The 24,006-nt window shown below is 32.9% G+C and overlaps 1 long non-coding RNA gene across 2 annotated transcripts; it reads right to left on the reverse strand.

The window, feature by feature from the left end:
- Window positions 1-1,877: 1,877 nt before the first annotated feature.
- Window positions 1,878-12,184, reverse strand: LOC105420553 (uncharacterized). 2 transcript variants are annotated; one of them, XR_016054862.1, is made up of 7 exons: window positions 11,884-12,184; window positions 11,384-11,525; window positions 7,062-7,283; window positions 5,175-6,782; window positions 5,040-5,096; window positions 3,162-3,784; window positions 1,878-2,613 (listed from the first exon to the last, which is right to left on the reverse strand). It is a non-coding gene; the product is annotated as an uncharacterized LOC105420553 (long non-coding RNA). The 2 variants fall into 2 exon arrangements; XR_016054863.1 differs by lacking the exon at window positions 3,162-3,784 and having other exon boundaries at window positions 2,478-2,613.
- Window positions 12,185-24,006: the final 11,822 nt, after the last annotated feature.

Consider the following 24,006-nt stretch of genomic DNA (forward strand, 5'->3'; position numbering starts at 1 on the left):
TTCACCAAGTTCTTGGACAGCTTTCTCTTCGGGATCAAAAGATTATGGAGCATGGGTTGGGTTGTCATCACTTCGAGACTTGGTTCCTATTCATTTCCATTTTCATAATACTTTTAGAAAAACCACAAACACAATTAAAACATTAAAGTTCTAAAAAACTTAAAGTTTTTTAAAAACCACAAATATATAATTAAAATCTTTCCAAACCATAACTACTTCAGCATTTGGAGTTTTGAAAAGCAATTAAGAGAAACACAATTAAGAATTATAAATTAAGTAACAATATTAAAAAAACGAGAAATTAATAGAGGGGAAATTAAGACATGTTAAGATTAAGAAATAAGAAATAAGGAAAATGGCGATTATAACATACAAATTAAGAATGATCAATCAAGAAACATGAAATTAAGATAATGGAAATTGAGAACAATATATCAAAAATGAATAATTAAGAAATACAAAACTAACAAAAAAACATGAAATTAAGATAATGGAAATTAAGAATAGTATATCAAAAATGAGTAATTAAGATACAAAATTAACAAAAAAAAACATTAAATTAAGATAGAGGAAATTAAGGACAATATATCACAAATGAGCAATTAAGAAATACAAAATCAACAAATGGAAATTAAATACAGTGAAATTAAGAAATTAACAATTAAAAATTGCAAAAACAATTGCATAAAATTTAGTGTCATATCGAAGACAAATGAATAAACTACACCCGACTTTTTACGTCCTATGGAGTTAAAAGTTTCACGCTTGAAACGTTACACCCAACCTTTAATATCTTACGGGACTGGAAATGAGACGCCCAACCTTTAAAGCTATACGAGAGCAGATTTCTGAAATAATTTGTGAAAATGAATAACAGTAACGTTCAGGCATGGAGTTAACTTGAAATGATTTTGGAAAATATGAAGATAAAAGAAATTTTTGCATGACTGCGATGGGTTGCAAAATTTCATAAAATAAATTTCATAAAATGTTTGGTTGGCAGTTTAGGCCATGGCGCACCTAAGATCTTTGAATGAAATTTTGAAATTAAATGGTAAAAGTTAACGAGAGCTTTGACAAATGAATGAAATGAAGTGGAATAGTCACGCGGTTTAGGCTCACGCGTATGAAAATCATTTTGAAAATTTCTTGATTTATGGGATAATGAAGAATTAAATGAAAATTTTGGGAATTTATTCTTGAAAATAAAAATTTATTTTTTAGATTTATTTTGGCCCATGAAGCAAGTTTTTGGAACTTTGAAAATTATTTTGAATTTTGAATCTTTTTTTTTTTCAAAATTGTGTTGTAAAAGTGAACGTATTTTTTTGAAGATGGTGTAGAGAAAAGGCTTCTAGAAACTTCTAGGGGAGGAAATCTTATTTCTCTTTTTTTATTGAAAATAAAGAGAATATCTTGATAATTTGTTAAAAATATTTGCTTCTTTTGAAGGGAAAAGTTTTAAACCATCAAATTAAGGGGCAACTCAAAAGTTTCAATGCTTAAAAATCCTCAAATTCATCATCTCAACCTCAATACGTGGAAAACAAATGGATTTCAAATCTTGAATAGTACATCTTGTAATGCATTTTGGAAGGTCAGGTTTCAAGATTTTTAATTATTCATAAATCTGATCAATCTACATTATTTTTTAAGCTTTAAATTTTGTAATTAAAGATAAAAATAAATTTCTAAGCCATCACAAAAATTTCCAATATGGAGACATCTTTCGCCAGTATTCGAAGGCACGCCTTACTTTGACGGTTCGGGGCCTCGGCCTAATACAAAACCACACCCACCCAAAAATTTGAATGATTTGAACAAGATAGGACCAAAATATGATGGTTTTAGCAAGTTGAAAAAGTGAACGTTTAGTAAATCACAAAATAAGGTGGGAATTTTTTAAAATTTGAGAATATGAGAAAATCGTTATGTTTAAACTCTCCAACAACTAATTGGACCTGCATCGGTCAGCACGACATAAATTTTCTGAGCATTCCAGCACAAAATTGTTTACCGTGCTGCAATTTGTGGTGCAAATCCAGCGGCTACTGCGCCACAAGTGTGGCACTGGTGTCTTCTAGGATGGAAAGTTTCCTATTTCACTTCATGTCCAGTCATTTGACCGGGAAACTTCTCTGGAGCGCCTCAATGCTGGATTTGAGTCTTCATCCCTTAAAGTTCTAATTCTTGAATCTCCTTTTTACACTCTTATTTCTATTTTCTGCCATGAAACCATGTCTTTAAAGGAGAATCCCACCGTAGTTAGTTATTCGGACTTGCAGGCTTCCGACTTCTTGACGGGGAAATTTTGCGCTGGTACGATTTGCATGCAATGTTCTTCTTCTTGGGCTTCTTCCTCTCTAAGGTCTCTGTCTTCTTCTTCTGTGAAGTCCATGTCCTCTTTTCTTTCTTTGGAAGACACAGCTTCACATCAACTGGAAGATGGAGGAAATCCTCCACTTTCTTGATTTTGCCAATAATCAAGCAAGAAGCCTTACCAGCATTCGGGAGTATTTCCTTGGCCAAATAAGGTCTAATGAATTGCTTGAAGACCACCTTGATCGCCAATACAACTTCATGAACACGGAGGAGAGGGCGGCGAAATTCGGGCTGCAGAGGATGAGATTAGACGTCTCTGGGACGAAATGAACAAGGCTAGGAAGAACCTTTGCAGGCTTAAGAGTAGTTCTTAAATGGAGTTTTTGTTTTTCCTTTATTGTTTGTGAATGTTTGACCATGAGAATAAATAAGGCCGTCGATTTAGGATATCTTGCTTTTTTTGCAATGTGATTTTCATTATAAATGATGTAAAGTCTGATAATGATCCCTACATTTTGGGGATTTGAACAATTATTAAAATCCATTTTCTTCACACAATTTGTGTCTCCTTGACTGTGATTGTTAATAAAAATAAAATTAATATTTTCAAAAAAGTTCCTTCTTTAGAACAATCAATCTCTTCAAAAAATGTCATTTTCTAATTAAACAACTATAAGACAAGATTGAGGGGACATATTTTTCTTTCCCAACAAAAACATGACAAAGAAACTAAGAAATATCTTATTGGAAGATTAAGCAAATCTTGAGAAGAGTTTTTTTTAAAAAAAAAAAAACCCTTTCAAATAGACACTCCTAAATTACTCATAATTATTACGTACCTGCAATCCAACCCAACAAATCAAATAGCTCACAAATATACCAGTGCAAGGTGCTCACGATTGATCCATCAAAGTCAGCCAAGAAGTAGATAAGATCACAAATTCACCTCAGATTGTAAATGTCCCCTTCACAGACAAGTCATATCTAATCGATTAATTCCATTGGTGACTTTTACCTACCTATCTCATGTGTCATAACAAGTAGCAAAAGGTCTCTCTCCAGCACATACACGTCATTCCAAATCCAAGATTCCGACCAATATAGGATCAATGTGGAACTCATGCAACTATGTTGTGAAGAATGAAAGTGTTGAGGTGAAGGCTGTTGTCTTGCAAACATCATTCCACCAGCCGATAAACATTTAACTCCCACTAGAACAACTAGCCTCAATGGGGCATCAGTGAACCCACTATGGTTGATGCTTCCTGGGATCACACCCAAATCTGTCTCGTGGTGCAGATCGGATACCTAAGCCTCAGCGATAGACTACAAAACCAAGGCGAGATTCCCAAAAGTGCACTAATACACTCTACCAGCTTGCTCTAAATCACATAAAACTGTTGACTGAGCCCACTCTACACGACATATCATAATCCGCTCTGACAAACAAACACAACTCCCACTGCAAACAGGAATTTTAAATCAAAGCATGAGTACTCCTATAAGAAACTATCCAAGGTACAATAAACGAACCAGCGCAAATGGCCTCTAAATGACCATGGATACCCCAACACTCAATGTCCTGATTCTAATCTTCAAGATCATATACATAGCATGGTCAGTTAGTCAGAGGTAGACTTAATGTATGTGTTTCCATGGAAAATGTATAAAACCTCATCATTAAAACCAGGGTAAAAGGAGAAGGAAGCAATGAATCACCGGAAGTGGATGATAATGTCAGGGTTTCTTGGAAATTCCTAGCTCTTAAATATATGAAATAACAATTAAGTCCAAGACATTTAGATATGGACACACAATCTCAATTCTCGGTTACTTATCTTCAAGAACGTGTATATAGCATTGTTATAAGTTGCTTCAAAATATAAACTTCAAATGCTAACAAATACCTCATCATCATGGCAAGTAACATGGGAAAAGAACTAACTGCCTTGTAGATAGCTACATCTGAGATTCTTAAACATCTCAGTTTCCATAATCAAGCAACCAAAAAAAACCTATAATAATCAAGACAAAAAACATGGAGAAAATCCAAGAAATGAAAAACCATGGGGAAAAAAGAAAAAATTGATCATGTACAATACAGTTCTAGTGCATGCATAAAGATATCAGAGCCAATCAAACCAGAAACCAAACTCATTGCAATAGTAAACAGAGATAAAGCAAAGAAGCATTTGATTAAAAAACGCATAGTCAGTGATCCTTTTAGAGATCACATAAAGATATCAGCTCTTATTCTCAAACTTCAAACCCAAGCACCCTGACAAAAACTAAACAAAAAAGCTATTAAAATCATTTAACTAACTTTTCCTTGTGATAAAACGGGGTTTCTCCAAGACCTAATATTTTCCATCATCAAAGAGCAACAAAAACCTTGTAAAAAGATATGAATAAGTATTCAATTGACAAAGCTCGGGAGAAACACAAAGTTATCCTTTTGAAGCTTTCAGATATTATTTAAAGATATCAATTTCAATCAAACTGCAACAAAACCCATTCACCATGGAAAAGATCCAGGAAAAAGCAATAAAGGGAAGAATTTCATTAACAAAATCATGACATGGTTTACAGCTAACATGGAATAACTCTGTAAACCTTGATTACTCTACAAGTCTAGAAAATTTTATAGTATAATTTTAAAAAGGCAAAAAAATAAAAATAAAAATACTAAACTCAACCAAGAGAGAGGAATGTCATACTAGATCCACAGTTTCAAAAAGATTGACGGAGACGAAGAAAGAATAACATGGTTCTTCCTGCAAAATGAGAGAGACAAAAAATCAGGGAAATCTTCCCTGAAAAATGCGAAAGAGAAAAAGGATAGAGAAACAAACCCAAAAATTTGGGAAAATAGGAGAGAGCGAGAGAGAGATCCACGATTCCAGAGAGATTGAAAGGGTGAAAGAACAATGCGGTTCTTCCTGCAAAATGAGACACAAAAAGGGGGGAAATCTTCCCGAGAAGAAGAAAAGGAAGAGAGAAACACAACCCTGTGTGTGTGTGTGTGTGCGTGTGTGCGTGTGTGCGTGCATGCGTGCGTGCGTGCATGCGTGTTCCTTTGAATCAGCTAAACAATAATGTCTGGCCCCTCTGACAGAAAAGCAAGGAAACAATCATGTTGTCCATGTAAGAAGATAAAAAAAAACAAGTAATCCAATGAACTGCATCGCCAAAAACAATAATATTGCTTTCTGCATTTTTCCACAAAGGAAACAATAAATAATTCCCAATCACGATAGAGGAGATATCCTTTGGAAGATGTGGATTGAGTAATCTTCATTCAAATCCCAACTCCTTGTGCACAACAGCTTAAACAAGCTGGTACCTTTAGATCAATAGTTAAAGATGAATAGACTGAGTTGCAATTCCATTCTCAAAGCTTAAGAACTTTTATTTTCTCGATACAGTTGTGCACCTGCTGAAGAACCTGAGGGGAGAGACTATCTCCAACAGTAAGCACGTAAAGTTCAAACTTTGCGTTATCACACTTTTAAGGCCTCCCTTTTGCAGGCCCTGATACAACCTGTTACACTTCATATGCATCACTAGGACTGGTTTCCAACATCTCACTCACTACTTGTCATACCTAAACTATTGAATCTTCATGAAAGCTTGTAAAGAGGAAGATAAATCAAACTAGTAAGAATCAGACCCCAGTTTTTTGAAATCTTAATTTAAAAACAAAGGATATTGTGCCAAAAAACAGAAAATGGTTACTTCCAAAGTGATCAATGAATCCCCTCTTTTCCACAAAAGAAGCCCAGAAAAGATTAGCAAAAGCAGACCAACATATAGAGAACCGACATAAGGCTGTCAAATCCAAAACAAATTGTTAGTATATGTATATTTTGAATAAATGAAATACAGTTCTATTTCAAGAGAGAGCAGGATTTGTATATTTTGGCAAGTAACATTACAAAAAGCTAAAAGCACAGGGGACTTTGCATTTTAAGAAATGAAAGCATAGATAACCATTTTTTTTTTTGAAAACATTCAACTAGTTTTAAGGACATGGAGTGACTATGAAAGAACCAAAGAATATCGGCCCACTTTCCTCTAGCCTACAATGTAACAGTGCATACAGTTGAAAATTAAGAGTAGGAGCAAGTGCCATTCTATTTGTGATATAAATATTGAAAGAAATTGGGGCATCCACGGCAGACTATCCAATTGAAAATCAAAGAGTAGAGCCAAGGGTGATATAATGGTTTAGAGAAGTAAAAATCAAAGGGGCGACTGTATATCACATCATAATAGAAAAATATATCACTAGCCTCAAGAAGTCACTCAATAAAGGGACATACCACTCATGTTTAGCAAGCTGAAAATTACTGGACAATTTCCAATATTCCTGACCATGGTGATGGCATACCAAATCTTCTGGTAATCCTGCCATGAGACTCAGATGATGCACACCTTGGTAATAGGATTCGCATATTTAACTAACCAAAAAATACAAACAGAACACTGTTATTGCACTTCCAATGTATTTTCCCCTTAGTTGCAGACATGCAAAGATAAGAAACTTTGTTATCAATAAAGAAATAAAGAATCAATAATAACCAAAGAGATTATGGGCCAATTTTTTATCCTTCAAAACCAAAAAGTAAAACATAATCCTAGTGGCATCTATTGCAACTAGGATCTAGCATAAAAAATAGGCATTTTCTATCAAACAGAAACTTCTTATTCAATAAAAATAGCAACTAAGCACTACTTACCTTGGAAAGAACCAATTGCTGCAGCTAAGCCGCACTCACCAAAATATAAGTGGATGCTGTCCTTGATAGCTTTGGACACATTAAACTGACTAAGAATGATAGTTTCATCACCTGCTAGTTCTCGGTTTGGATCTAGAAAAACTTCCATCACGAAATACCTAAATTTGAAGAGCACCATTCCTACTTTGGTTGTCTCACAACATCTTGGTGGCGATCAGATTGCTAGAATTCAACATTCAACAAGCAAACTCACGATACATATTGACAATTGATGAACTGGGTGAAGCAATCACATAATAAACATCTTAACAAAAATCAGAGGAATTTCCATAGTAAAAAATGTTGGATCCATGCACACAAAACCATGTGAACCATATCAAGTTCAAGCAATCAAGCACCAAGTTCATGTGAAGTCAATTTCTTCCCTGCGATTCAACTATAAGTTACAATAATAAATAGAAGTGGCAAGAAGAATGATAAAAATGAAATGGATGAAAGAACTACTATATTGTTAGTTAGTAGCACATATGGTAAAGAAGAAATCACAAGTTTAGCACCGGTTTCTATATAAATAAATATAAAGACAATGAATCCAGAGCTAACTTCAAAAAGCTTACACAATTGGGTCTTTTTTTATCAGAAACATTAAGTTATTAGGAAAGATAAATGTAAAATGAGTTACATAATGCATATGAGGGAAACAATAAACCATGGATCTTAAATCCTTCAGGAAATCGGCTATTCCTAGAATTATTAGAGAAGCACATGTAACTTCCTACACTCCATCGTACGAAAAATAAGTCTTTGATAATGAAATAATAAACAAGAAATTAACGAGAGAAAAGGGATTGTGAGCCACACGGCCTAAGGAAGAGTATAAGTCAGCTTAGATTGAATCTTAACATATCAGAGATGTGTATGGGCCCTGTGTAATTTCTATTTTTTTATTTATAAATCCGATTGATCTAAAATTAGGCCCATTAAAAATATAAAATTACCATTTTTTAATGCGTCTATCAACAAATGCTGACCATCCGATGCTTCATTCAGGCTATCCAGCCTAAAACTGTTACAGATTCATTCCATAAATAAACAAGCAGTAGTGTTTTTCATGAAGCCACACATCTGTTTGGGCATTTAACACCACCTCCAACACTTTAATGAGCAGCTTTTAAATCCCAGTGGAAAGAAATAAAAAATAAAAAAATTGCAAGGCCTTCAAAACGAAGCAATTTATCTAGACAACAAACTGATTAGAGAGAAAATTCATTGAAGATTGCAGAGAAGAAAGGCATTATGTAGAAGAAAATAAAATAAAAGAAGAAACAATGGAAATAGAGAAGTGTTGAACAAATCCCATTGAGTTGGATAGTGTAGAAAGAGACAAAACATAAGAGAGGTTGAGAGTGTTTTTCTTCTTTTTTTTCTATTTAAAGAAACCATAATCAAGAAAGGAAACCCTAGCCCAAATTCTCAAAGCAAGCATCCAATAAAAATATTTATCCAAAAAAAGCATCCAATAAAAACACAAAATAAACAACATTGTAAAAAGCTACACAAACGAAACTAAAAAGCTACACAAACGAAACCAGAAGAAGGTGACATAAGAAGAAAACCAAGCGACAAATAGATTACACAACACCTTTGTCAAAACCTCAAAATCAACATGAAACTTACAGCAAGAACAAAGAGAAACCCAATTTGTGCCAAGCGGGAAACTAAGCAAGAGGGGAGGGGGGGGGGGGGAAGAAAGCACCAATGGTTAAATTCGAAGAAAGTGGAGAGAAAGCATGGTCAAATTACCATAGCAGAGAAAAGATTACAGTACAAAAGAAAAGGGGAACTAGTTTGTACTGTGGAGGAGAAGGGGAGAGCAGCAAACTAGTGCAGTAAACCTTGGGATACAGTTGTTAAAAAGACTAGGTTTTTATAAGGGGAAATATCATTAGCCCCCCTTGCAAAATCATTAAAAGTGTTATATTATCAATATTAACATTTGAGGGTATATTTTTTTATTTTTCATTTCTATCTCCTCAAAAAATTAAAATATCTAAATTACCCTTATTTGGTATTTGGAATATAGAATAATTATGGGTATTTTGAGATTTGACATCGAAGAGGCCTCAACCGAATGATGAAAATACCCCTAGTTGCTCCATATTACAAATAAAAAACACATTGCTTAGTATTAGTAATGCAGAACAACTAGGGGTACTTTTGTCATTCTATACTTTGTATGTATCAAATTACACAAGAACCCGAGTTGTTCTGTATTACTAATACAAAATAATATGTTCGTTATTTAATGCAAAACAACTTTGGATATTTTCGTCATTAGAGTGAGGCTTCTTGGAGTCAAATTTCTGAAATACCCCTCATTATTCCTCATTCCAAATACGGGATAGAGGCAATTTGGGTATTTTTAAAATTATTTTTGAGAAGGTATATAAGTGAAATGAAAAATAAAAAGTATGCCCTCAAATGTTTTTTGAGCCCTTAAATAATTTTTTAAAGGGTTTGACCTTTAACAATATTTCCCTTTTTCAAAGGGTTTCATTCCTTTTAACAATATTAAGAAAATATCTTAATGGAACAATATACTTCATAACAAGATTATGAAAGCCTTAAATGCACAAGCATCATCGTCGTCATCATCATCTGAGCCTTATCTCAACTATTTGCGGTCGGCTCCTTTAAATGCACAAGCATACCAAGGAACCCAAAAAAAGCGTGGAACAACGAAATGGCAGTAAAGGATACTTCCTAGAAAATTACAAAATGTTTGCTAAGAAAAAAATCAAGGAGACTCAAAAAACTCGGCTTGGGCTCAGGACTTGGCCCCTGGCCCTTGCTCGAGTGGAGCGGCAAGTCTGAGTGGACTAGACTAAGTTCGGCATGAGCCCAAAAGGGCCTAAAGAATACAAAAATTTGTTAAAACTAATTATATAACATTGAAAAGCAAAATGAGTAATAAACATCACTAAAAATATACAAAAGATGGAAAATAGTATGTAGAAAATGGATTAAAATAAGAAAAAATCATATAAGGCTTGAAACAATTTAAAAATATCCAAAAGAGGGAAAAATAGAAAATTACAGAATATAAGTAGAGAAAAACTCACAAATCACCATAAAAAACATAAAAATCATATAGAAACATATTTGTAAATAATTTACTAGTGATTTATTAACGAAAAAATTTTAAGTGAATTTAAGAAGTCTGGTTTGTTTCATAAACTCGCCTCATTACGGTGCCGAGGCCATGTCCGAGTTGACTCGGGCAAGTTTTTTAAACACTGAGGAAACTGCAAGTTAGATAGCTTTTTACTAACTCTTACTTCTTATGAGATAGTGAATGGCATTTGGAGCTCCTTTGTCTCTATATTCGAACAGTTGTACTAGGTTCCCTATTTATTTAACATCTTCAAAGAACATTCAAGTAAACATGTAAAAGTTCTCAAAAATTCTAATGTATGAATTTACATTCAAACACGGGACGAGTAATTACCTGGGGAATCTATGATAAATCTTTGGACTCAGTGGAATTATTAATCTATATTCAAGCTCATATGCCACACAACAAATAGACTCATTCATTACACATAACTACACCATCTTAGCAAGGTCGTTGACATCTTACGGCAATATGTCCCATGTATCTGTTCACGATCAAGGAATTTCAATGTGGTATCTGCATTATTTGTATGTGACTTTCATGACTCTTATTGACATTCTCGCAGAACAATACTCATGTCCTCATGTACTTGGGTCTCTTGGCATGCTCTTACTTACATCTCCTAAGAACAAAAGATTGAAAATGAATTGAGATTACAAAAATGAAAATCAACATGGGTGTTCTTCATTATCATCGAAGGAATCACAATTCCAAGTCAATAACCAAAATATAACAGCAGTAAGCATAAGAACTTCCTAAATCTAAACCAGTTTGATACCAGTAACCAATATTGAATTGTTTTCACTTGATATCTACTCACAGCAATAATATGTGTTCAAAATTATGTGAATTAATTTATCGAAGTTCTTAGCTTTAACAAGAAAAATACACTAACAAGAAGGCCAATATAAAGAGGTTTGGAAATAACAAATGCATATAGATGTACATAAACCACTAACAAAGGTTTTAAGGTCTAAAGAACAAATATATAATTTCTAGAAATTTCAAATGAACTGGCAACTTTTGTTTCTAAATCCAGATATCCTTTTCTTTTGTTTCCGGTTAGCAACTTTCAGTTGAAATATCAAACATCAATCAAGCTAGCAATCATAGACCTCCATGAAAGAATTCATCAACATACACATACCTTGGGTATGAACTCTTCAAAGGGATGACTCTAGATAATAGAGGTATCAAGCTCTGAAATCAAATCATCAAAATTCCACCCAGGCTTTCCATGAGAGCCTTATCCGCCAGGAACACTTGCTCAACTCAATTCAAGTAAACCCCTGGCACCAGAAACAAAAGCACAGAACCAATAACCGTAAAAATCATTAGCCTCCATGAAAACACAAAGAAAAATGATAAAAAGAGAGACAATATGGAAAAGGAGTTCGCATAGTGCAAGGTCAACGAGTAATAACAATGGAGACATGGAGGATTATAAAAACAAAGGAAGGACTGAGCGATAACAGCAAAGAATAAAGATTTAAAACTCTGCAAATTAATAGTGAAATTTGGGAGTTTTGAAGGCCCTGATACAAGTGCCTCTGTGTGTGAGTGTGTGTGTGAGGGAGAATATTATGGGGTTTAATCCAAAAAAGATAGAATCTATAGAAAACCCAACTCCTTGAGGAATTGACATACCCAAAGAAAAAGAAATTGTTAACTAGACAAATAGTTGCTGATGACAATGAAGATGCTCTCTCCTGTTGCTTCTGGTGCGAGAAAGAAAGTGTTTTAGGCGTTGAAAAAAATTGGTTGGGAAGAGGAGGTCAGAGATCATTAGTTGGGCAGAGAAAGCGAGGATTGGGGAAATAACAAGAAAAGTAATGGGAGAAAAGAGAGACGAATTTAGAGAGAACAGAGAAATTACACGTCCGAGAAGTAATTTCTAGTTTTCTACTTTCTATCTCTCGCCAGTTTGAGAAGGGGAATCCCCTTCAAACCCTCTTTTTTTTCTTTTTTTTTAATTGTGTTTTATTATGAATCATGATAGGTTTTTTAAAATTTTATTTGGGGTGATGCAGCTTGTATTTGTAATTTTACCTAATAAAAATTTAGAGTACATGTTAGTAGCTATTGTTGTAAGTGGATAGTTATTGTAGCACATAGGTTGTAAGTGTCTCTGTTTAAAGAGAGGTACTGTGGAAAAATAAAATAAGTTAATTTTAGGTATCAAGATTGTAATGTCTTCGTGTTCACCATATTAATTTTAGGTATTAAGATTGTAATGTCTTTGTGTACACCATATTGTACGAAAATTTGTGTGACAGGTTTTAAGACTGATGTTAGGTGTCAGGATTATAAAGCTTTTGTTTACCTCATTTTCTATCTTTGAATTCAAGTTTTTCTTCCACTCCATCTTGGTTGTTCTTCTTTTTCCTATTTCGTTGTGAGTCTTCGACTAGTGTCACATTGTTACACTAATTGAGAAACAGAATATTCTAGTATTGTGACACCCGTTTTTTAAAGGACTTTATAATAAAGCCGGGTATATATATTTCTTAAAAAAATTTGTTACCCCTACAGTGACAAGATCACTTACAATGTCCAATTATAATCAAACCATTCTTAAAATAAATAAAATAAAAACAAGATCGGTTTTCAATTGCTACCTCTTCAAATACAATCCTTTATTCAATAAATAAAACTAGACTTTCTTACTTTATGGGAAGAGAAGTAAATATTTAAAAAAATACAATTCTTTATTTAAAAAATAAACCTAGACGTTATTGCTTTATGGGAAGATAAGTAAATATTTAAAAAGGTAAAATTGCGGAAGATTACCCTAACTAGACTTAATACACTTCACGCCGAGTCTTCTCTTTCCGATGGTGTTCAGGATCTATGATCGGTATGTTAATTTCCCTACTATGGCAAAAATCTACTCAATGGCTTAATCTTGATCAAGCCTCTTAGCTTGATTTTAGAGAGATGAGAGATGAATATGAAGAGGGAGGGAGAGACCTACTAGCAACAAGTTTCACGTCTTTGTCACCCACAAAGAGCAGAGGTAGTGTGGCCACCAAAACATGGTACAACTTGGAGAAAGAGATATGGTGCAACTCAGAGAGAGAGAAAAAAAATTGGGACGTGCGTTCCAAAAAATAGTACAACTTAGAGATAGAGATAAAAAATTGGGACGTACCTCCCCTTTAGAAGTGAGCTAAATTTTGGGTAGGGAGAGAGAATTGTTAAAGAGAGAGAAGAGAATACGTATCTCATGAGGATACATTTTTTTTTAGATTTTTTATGTCACGGATTTTACATCAATTCATAAGGTCAAATCTCAACGGTCGATCTAAAGAAACCTGGGGTAAGAGATTTAAGTCATCAATCTTTTTGATCCACCATCCAAATTCAAGAGATGAGCTAGAGCATTATCCTCCACTTCCTAAATCTATTCCCATCAAATAAAGAAAGTTTATATTTTAATATATTAAATCCTTAATTATTGAATCAAGGTTGTTATTAAATAAAGAAAGCTTATATTTTAATCTATCCAATTTTTAATTATTGGATCAACCAATCTTGATTCAAAGGTTTAGTAAATATCTCAAATATTCAACATTATCATGGCTATACCCAAAAGATAAGCCAACAAGGATAAACATTCTTCTCAATAAGAATATGTGAATGGGTAGGGTGTGCCACCCTAATATACATGTATTTAAATTTTGGGCCCTATATTTTAGAGAGGTCTCATATATTTTTAAAAAATATTTTATTTCATATTTAGAATTTTTAAATCTTATATTTTATTTAAAATATTGAAAAATTAACTTCTCTTAATTTATAAATCCAAATGACAAAAATAAAAATATCATAAGATTCACAAAAATTCAAATAAACATTCTAAAAATTACATAGCATAAAATTAATTAAATTTAATTAATTTTGATGGGAATCGAATCTGTTCGATCTAGGAAATTATCAATATATGGGAGCACTCCATCTTCAATTGTGAATCACGATCTGTTGAGTTTTTCAAACTGACCCAGCAGTTCCCATGACCCACAGTCTACTACAGGGGCTCATGATTGAACCACCAAAATCATTCAATAGACTAAGGGACGTAATCCCAATTTATGGATTTCAGGTTCTCCCCTAGAGACAAAAAAATCATGGTCCTCCAGACCATGATGCAACCATGACTCTATGGCTCTCGCACATGTACACGCTCCACCCTCATTGGCGAATCTCAAAACGACTAGCTACGTACATACCGTGTGATGATATAACGATGATGTTTTAGCCATATCTCTAAAGGCTATTCATCACACGCAAGGGTCACACAGTCCCTTGGCTATCATCTGGGCATACTCCAGCCTCATCAAGGGATAACCCACTAACTCTTATCGGTAGTTCTATATGCCCAGGTATATTGAATTTTTCAAACCTCAGCTGCCCTAGCTCGTCGAGCCTAGTCCGAGTATCAGCAAATAACATTTGCCTAGTATAGTCCACAAAAGGACCACACTCCCACTTAGTTTATGTTTCACTATATAAAATGCTCATACAAGATCTCATAAAGCCTTTAAAGGCCATATAAACCCAACAGTTTTTATACTAATTGAGAAGCATAATATTCCGGTATTGTAGCGCCCGTCTTTTTCCACATGGTATCAGAGCCACGTGGTGATGTTGTATTGACCCTTGGTGAAGAAGATCCAATCATTGTAGATGGATTCAGGTGGAAGGTCGAAAGATTTTAATGTTGGGTTTGGAACTCAACTCAAGGCGGTCTTTCTATTTTCCAATTATTCTTAAAGATATAGAATATTTATTTGAAGATCCCTCGTTGATCCGGAAGAGACTATTCGAAGGTATGAATGAAGTGACTTATCATTTGTAGGTTAAAGAGGTAGTATATTCCCTAAGTTATTTCTATTCAAAGATGGGTTATGTAGACATTCTTGGTGGAGTTTGAGAATCTCTGTAAGTTTGTGTGTGGGCTCAAGAGCCTATCTACTCACACAACACTTCTCTATTTGACAAGGTTTTTTTATTGGTCCACCGATAACCTGCATTGAAATAAGTTACCCAGGTAGCCCCTATCTTGAGATTTGGATTGAGATCCAAAGGTCATCCTTAGAGGCCCCATGCCATTGAGTGCAGTACGGGCCCATTAGACCATTACTCGAAGTAATATATCAAAGAAGTTTATTTTGATTTCCAATGTTTTGCTCTTGCTTTCTCTCTAAACGATAAAATATTATGATGTTTTTGAGGTTCTATGTCTCAGTGGGTAATTGGGGTGAGAGGATCCTAACCTAGGGGTTTGGGGGAATTTAGGGGAGAGTTAGGTGTTTAGGTTGATTTAGTATTCCTGTAAGATCGACCTAAATATTCATAACTTACTTAAAATTATTCTACTGAATCGCAAACGACTTTTATATATGGACCCGGTTTTTATGCGACCAAGCCCGCATATGTATAAATGCGGGCCTCTTAATAAATATATTTTTGAGATGGATTTTAAGATTTAATTTTTAAGGACATGTAATCTCTGACATGGAGATCATGAATATGACAAAATAAATAAATTTAAAAAACTAAAAATAATAATTCTAGTAAAAAAAATATTTGGATCATTAGTTTCCATTGTTTTTAGATGGGACGCCTACCTGCATCAATATTTAACATGGATGCTTTATACTTTCTGAACCGCATATGTAGAAATGTAGTCCAGCTCGCATGAAACAATTTTCTTTTATATATTGTTATGAATCACAATAGTTTTAACTAATCCGAATGCATCATCTGATGTAATATCCATCATAGTGAAATTAAAACATCAATCGATGAGAAAACTCAATGCGATGACTCTGGTAGATCAAATATGTCACTACAAAGTGAGCATTGTTTGATGAAATAATCATCATCATTTACAAAGTCTGATAAACTGGGCACGATTTTAATCCTCGCTCGCCTAAAGGAGTTTGTGTAACTCTATTGGCATCCTTTATCAGATGAGTAGCTTGCAGTTTGATGAATTTCACAAGATAACGTCAATTAACAGCTTGATATTCATTAAAATCATTGGCAATTCTCTAAAGTCTTGGTGGTTAGATCCAGCAGATTATCGCGCTAAGGACAAGTTATGTTAATCATATGAAAAGGCGACTAACATTTGATGGCTTGTTATGATCATGATGATACACATGTTTATGTCAATATGCAATAAGTTAAGGGAAAATATATAGTGAGACCAATTACTTTTGGTATAAAGTGGTCATAATTAATTATGACCATTGGATGTAAAATTGGGTGGCTACATTTATTTTATTGACCAAGCTAAAAGTTCAAAGGAAATTTTCTCAAATTTTGTGATACACCAAAGCTATCAGATTTCACATCAGATGATTGTAAGTAATTGTCTATACAGAAGGTAAACGCCCTCATGGTATACAATCACATAAGTTAAACCTCATCAATAATCCATCTCATTGGCGATCTATGGCCAGAGATGGAGACTTATGTGCCCATGTCTATGACAAACTCAACCTTACATCTCTAAGATGTCAACCATAATCTATTTGTTATGTCACCATTGTCAAACAAGGGCCATGCCTATATGCAGCTCATGTCCCTAGCTATATATGAGTTGTTTCGTTTACAGCCATTGTTCTGCAGATTGAGTTTCCAAAGCATTCTTTCGATGAAAGAAAGGACCTTGTTTCCGATTCCTATATAACCCATGCCTAGTTTGGCTCGTGTCTCGTACGAATGGATTATAAGCCTATGGGGCACAACAACCAGAAGAAAAATAGACGTATAGAAGCAAGAGAATTGAACAATCATAAACAAGTCGTAGAGAAAGAGGGTAATTTCTGAATAAGAGCCCCTTGCCCAACCTCAAGTACAATAGCACAATGCTTATAGTGTGCCATCCTACCTTGCTTTGTTCATTGCTTTGTATTATTTACTCCTCATTTTCTTCCATGAATGCAATCATTAATCAACGATGTCCTACTTCATCAGATGAAAATTAACAAGGTGGGGATAGTTCGATAAAATATAGTAAAATCAAGCAAGAATGAATCCAATCTCATATTTGATGGTCGTGACCTCTTCATATAAAAAATAAATGGTCTCATTACATATCTTTATATAAATAATAAAGACACATATAAACCCCCCAAGATGGATATGGGCAGAGAGACGTGACTGTCTAGAGTGAGGCAGTTCTCTTATCGAGTTTCGAGGTTGGTTCACTTTTCAATTAAATAGAGAAAAAATCTCTCAGCCACTTTTAACGCTATCTTTCAAGTAGGAAGAGGGTGGGTCATCAGTGGTGTTGTTTTGTGTAGAGAGCCATTTAGAAGGGAAACTTGGTGGGTCTCTTAGTTGATGTCTAGAAGGAGATGTGTAGCAATATACTCTTCTTGATAGTACATTTTGATTTGCTGAAAGTAGGGGTAATGATCTGGGGTGAACCACGTACATTTTGTATGTTATTGTGGTGTGCTTTAGCTTTTTATTTTTTGCTCACTCTCAAATTGTGGTTGTATTCACATATTTTATAATTAGCTAACTATGTAACTCCCTAGTTTTTTAGTTTTAGTTTTTAGTTCCTTGTAACCCTATAATTTCCCTTCAAGTAGAAGACTAAAAAATATAAAAGGTAAACCCAAAAGGACATTGTTGGAAGTAATGATAAATGATATGCAGACTTATTACTTCATTGAGGGTATGACCCTCAATAGAGCATAATGACAGACCGGGATTCATATAGCCAACCCTAATTAATTTGAAAAAAGGCTTTGACAATAGTGATGATGTATTAGATACGCAATAATGTATATTTGGGAAATAAAAGCAAATTATCTAAAGATTTTATGCTCTCCGAGGGGCATATCCTCCATTTGCTCCATTAGACATAAACCCTATCTAGTTGTATATTTGGGACCCAAAATGTTGTAACCTCCTCAACCAAGTGACCTAAAAAATAATGGTTTTATGTGTCTTAGAAAATAACATCCTAAGATTGGATATGGATTGTCCACTTTTTCGATAGTTAGATTGAAGAGTTTAGAAAAATAAAATGTTTTTCCTTACTTTGAGATAAATATAATATTTTGAGTAGCTTTTTTGCCCAAACGAGCAAAGTATAGGGTATGTTATTATGGGAGTACGCTATATGTGCTAAAATATATAGAAATATATATAATGAGACTATTTACTTTTGATATAAAGATGTCACAATCATCATTGATAGTTAGATTTGTAATCGGGTAGCCGAGGATGTGTTGTTATTTGAAAAATTCAAAATAAAATTTCATGAAAGTTGTGATATATTTTCATTTATTGGATTCAATTTTAATGGTTAAAAGTGATTGTGACATCTTTGTAACATAAATAAATGGCCTCATGTTATACAATCCTAAAACATATTTTAGTTTCAAAATCCTCGTCCTAAAATTATAAAGGATTTGAACTTCAATTTTTTAAAAAATAAACCAATCAATCCTCTACTTTTTTTTTTGGAAAAGTGTTTCATTCAGGCTAGACTGCATTTTTACATATGCGGTCTAAAAAGTGCAAAGCATACATCTTAAAGATGGATACATCTAGGTCTTCCATCTAAAAACAATGGAAATTAACAGTCCAAATATTTTCTTATTGGAATTATTATTTTTAGTTTTTAAAATATTCATTTATTCACATTCATGATCTCTATGTTAAAAATTACCGTCTTTTAAAAATTAAGTCTTAAAAATCGATATTAAAAATAAATTTATTAAGAGGCACGCATTTCTACAACGTCCTTTTTCTTTTTTCTTTAATCCATCAAAAGGTAGATACGGACTTTTGAATACAGAGTATCCACGTAACCGTATCTGTACATGCAATAAATCAAACTAGTACTTTTGTTTTGCTGTTAAGGTAGGTAATGTTTTCTTTTCTGTGATAAAATTAGTTCAAACCGTTTTTTTTTATTTTTGGTAGTTCAATTGGAAAATGGCTTACTCTTGATGACACCATGCCACATTGACCACTGAGCCTAGAGCACATTCTACTCCATGTTGGAAATATTGGGCGATCTAACCTGTAATCGCCCGATTAAATCAAAACTTGTCGGTTTTGGTTTGAGCGGTTTTGGTGATCAATTGATATTTTAAAAAAATATAATTAAAAAAATACATATAAAATCTTAAAAACAAGGAACTTGGTTTGTAATGTATTTTTTTAATATATTTTATATTATGATAAATATTAAAAAAAAAATTGCTCATGCATACTTATTTTTATATTTTCTCATCTTTTTAAAAAATTATTAAAAATACCTCTAGGTGCAAATCGATTTTTTAAAATCCATTTTTTGTATTAATTTTCAACTTCATTTGAATGTGTTTTGTTTTAATCACTCTTAATATGTTTTTCATACTTTAGTAGATTTTTTTGTATTTTTTTAAACAATATTTTGACTGCCCGAGAGTTGCCCGATTATAACGGTTGAATCGGCCGGTTTATCGGTTAGCCTGCTTAAACCGCATCCAGCCCCATATCCAATTAACCGTTTTGATTCGATTTTACGAACACTGTGTGCATTGTTGAAGTAGTTAAGTTGAGAAGGGGTCTCCTATCTATAATAGGAATAAAACTCAAGACATTACATTATCGCTAGACACACTTTTGAATTTGCCGATGTGCCTTATACCATTGAGCCCCTAACTTTGAATCCCAGGTGCAATAGTTAAAGTAGGGTGCTCCCAGTTGTAGATTTACAACAGGTTTGTTCGGCGTAAATAAATTTCTCGGGAAATATTTTATGTGAAAGAATTCCTTTGTGCAGTTAGATATGCACATATTTTTTATAAATAAAATATTTTATGTGAAAGAATTCCTTTGTGTAGTTAGATATGCACATATTTTTTACAAATCAATTTGAGTGCATCTTTTCATACCTATTGACTGCTAATTGGTATAAACATATTCTTACACCTGGCCACCAAGAGAATTTTTTCACTCGAAAAATATTTTCAAGAAATTAATTTTCACACAAAATGGTAGTGTCAACGATAGCGTTAATTTCTCTCTCCCTCCCCCCCCTAGATAGTAACCATGACATTAGCTTAACTACTTAGAAGTTGAAATCTAAGACACATGAAATGAATCATGTTTAACATTTAATATATTTCTACCCCAACCACATAAAACATGGCATCTAAATCCTTTTATCAAGTGGAAAAATATTGCTTCTTTGTAATAAAATAAGAAGAACTTATAGTGTAGCTTGGTTTGCAGATTCCTTATTTCTGTTATTGTCGTTAATCATATGGATAATTGTTTTATGCGGGCTAAAAAACATTTATGTATATGCCATCCAGAGGTATAAAGCATTCATTTTAAAGATGGATGCAAATAGATGGTCAGTCTAAAAAAAACTAAAACTAACCGTCCAAATGTTTTCTTAATAAAATTATTATTTTTAATTTTTAAAACTTATTTATTTTTTCATATTCATGATCTCCATGTTAGAGATTATATGTTCTTACAAATTAAGTCCAAAAATCCATCTAAAAAATAAAATTTTAAAACACACCTCATTTCTACATGGACTCATAAAAACCGGGTCCTAATCTTATTGACCAAGAAAAATTGGAACATCACAATCTGATAGACTTTTAAGTTTCTCAGCTACAAATATTATAAAGAACACCACGAGGCCAAATTAGTCAATAGGAGAGAGACCAAGCGTCCTCACAGAGTAATGGACCCATCTAGGATTGCTACCACGAATAAAAAAAAATCATTAACTGGTTTTGCCTAGGCCAGATCTATCACTCGTTCGGTAGAGGGTCCGATCCGGATAACAATGGTTGTAAGTTGTGTTTTGAACACAAACCCAAGAGCAATATCTATTCAGGCAGGTTTCTTATGTATGTTAAACCGCAATGACGGCGAACAAGGTTCTTCCCTGGACTAGTGTGCAATAAAACTAGAGTTAAATGCATTTGGTGGCTAAATCAAACAAACTCATGGAGAGAGAAAATGAGCTTGAAGCCAGATTCTCAATGTTATGATTTATGAAACCCCATATATATATATATATATATATATCTATATATGGGTGCATTTGGTATACGGATGCATTCATAGCTGTAGAGGTAAGGTGCGACTTCAAATTTTATCATGGTATATAATTTTGATGTAAAATGTTCTTAGGATTATCTCAAAATCTATTTTTATATCTAATTATAAAAATTTTAAAATAGTTAAAATTAAGTAGATCTATAAACATATAAAAATCTTGAAAATGGACTGTGTAGATAATATGTTGTAAAATGCACTATTTCTGAGATTTAAAATCTTTTTATTTTTGGAAAAATTTCATACATATTCCTAATTCCCCATTGCATTTCACGGTAGACCCACATTTTATTTTTCTTTCAAGCGGCATAAAAAAAACCCTAAAGTATTTCACCGCACCCCTCACCCTTTATCTCCTATGTTTATTCACTTTTGGCTATAAAAACTAACTCTAGCAATTTGTTTTATTCCATCTCAATCCAATTTTTTTTTTAAAAAAATGTAAAATAGGGTTAAAAAGGCTTTTGGATTGAGATGAAATCAAACAATTTGTTGGGGCTAGTTTTTGTTGCTAAAAGTGAATAAATGTGGAAGAGGAAAAATGAGGGGGTACGGTGAAATACTCAAGGGTTTTTTTATGCCGCTTAAAATAAAATTAGGATGAGGGTCTACCGTGAAATAAGATGGATAATTAAGGGTTTGTACAATATTTTCCATTTATTTTTCATAGTCATACATCTTGATGTCGAGATAGTCAATGAAAAGGTTTTTCAACATTAAAACTACTTTCTTCGATGGATTTTTTAGGTGCATCCGTAGCTCTACATGATAAGGTTGCAACCTTATATATATAATTTTTTTCATATATATATATAGGGATAATTTAAACTTCACAACCCTTCAAATTACAAATGTTTAAGATAGACAGAGTTATGAATAGTAGATTTATTAATTTTGTAGTCTCTTTTTTTAAAAAGAAGTTACTTTTGTGAGGCAATTTTGTAAATATTACTACATAACCAAGGGTACTTTTGTCATCTTCATAAGGGATAAAGTTGAAATTTTAACTAAATGACAAGGGCACTCTACAAACAAAGTTTGAATAAACTAATTTCCAAAATGCCATTATATTTTTGTGAAAATTTCAAATTGTTGATGCTTAATAGTAAAGTTACATATTTAAATAATTTTTTAATTAAAAAATAATGATTGTTTTGATAAATACATCCATCACAACCCCTCCTAACTTGAACCTTTGTATTTTGAGGGGTTGTAGACAAACCCACATATATATATATATATATATATATATATATATATATATATATATATATGGAAAATTCTTCCCAACGCCTATAGGCGAAAAATGAATAGTGATTTTACCTACCCTCATCATCGTCCAAATTTTATTGTGTGGTCACAATTGTTCGGTAGTATTTTGTTTTTTATTTATTTCTACAAATTGGAATAACTGGAAATTTGGAGGGTATGTACATCTTATTGAGGCGCATCAAATAAAAATATAAAAAAAATTATCCGTGAAAAAAAAAAATTGATCAAAATACCCCCAAAACTTTTTGAGAGTATTTTGATCAAATTTTTTCATATAAAATATTTTTTTTAATATTTTTTAAAGATTATCCCTATTTTTGATGAATACACGCTTTAAATTTTAGGTCATTCCGATTTATAGAAAAAAAATAAAAAATGAAACACTGCCGAACAATCGTGACAGTTGTTTGGTAGTGTTTCATTTGTCAATTTTTTTTTTACAAATCCAATTTACTTGAAATTTGGAATGTGTGTACATCTTAGTGAGACACACCTAATAAAAATATGAAAAAAAAAATCGCAACTACACCTCTAAAAGACTATGTTTTTAACATTTGTATGACCCAAAATTTTACCCACACATTCTCTTCATCCACATAATCAATCCCGAGGAAAAAAATAAAATAAAATCAATTTACACCCTAAATATGGTCAAAATTAGTACACTTTAATAATGTTTTTCGACCGTCCATTGGTGAATTTCAAGATCTAGGCCTTGATAAATTCAAAATCACTTTTTTTTTTTTTAGCATTGTTAATCTAATGATGATAATGCTATATTAAAATTTTGGAAATAAAAAAACGTTTTGGAGCTCTATATCTAACTATCTCATTAAAATGGATAGCTTATAGAGAGAGAGGAGTTTTAAGATCTACTAATTTTAGCTAATCTAATCCTCCAAAAAAAACTAAGTTTTAAAGATTCTTACCCTCCAGAAAACGAGTGTGGACCCACAAGTACTTGAGTTACAGATTGAACCTAGTTAAGAAACTTAGAGACAGAAACAACTTATAGAGAGAGAAAAACAAAGCGCGTAGCAATGAAACATAAAAGAGGAAAAGCACAAAATAAGATGTAGGCACCAATCCAGCTAAGCCAACCCCCCAAAAATGGACACAGTTTCTATGAGTCCATGTAGAAATGAGTCGAATCTTAAAAATCTTTTTTAGAGATGGATTTTGAGACCAATTTTTAAGGACATAAAATCTCTAACATAAATATCATGAATATAAAAAATAAAGAAATTTTAAGAAATAAAAATAATAATTTTATGGAAAAAAATATTTTGATCATTAATTTTAATTTCCAATTGTTTTTAGATGGACCACCTATTTGCATTACACGAATGCTTTATATCTTAGGACTGCATATTGAAGAAATGTGATCCAGCTCGCATG

This window comes from Amborella trichopoda, chromosome 4 (assembly GCF_054954075.1).
Source record: "Amborella trichopoda isolate Santa Cruz 75 chromosome 4, AtrichopodaSantaCruz75HAP2 v2.0, whole genome shotgun sequence".
Classification (NCBI taxonomy): domain Eukaryota; kingdom Viridiplantae; phylum Streptophyta; class Magnoliopsida; order Amborellales; family Amborellaceae; genus Amborella; species Amborella trichopoda.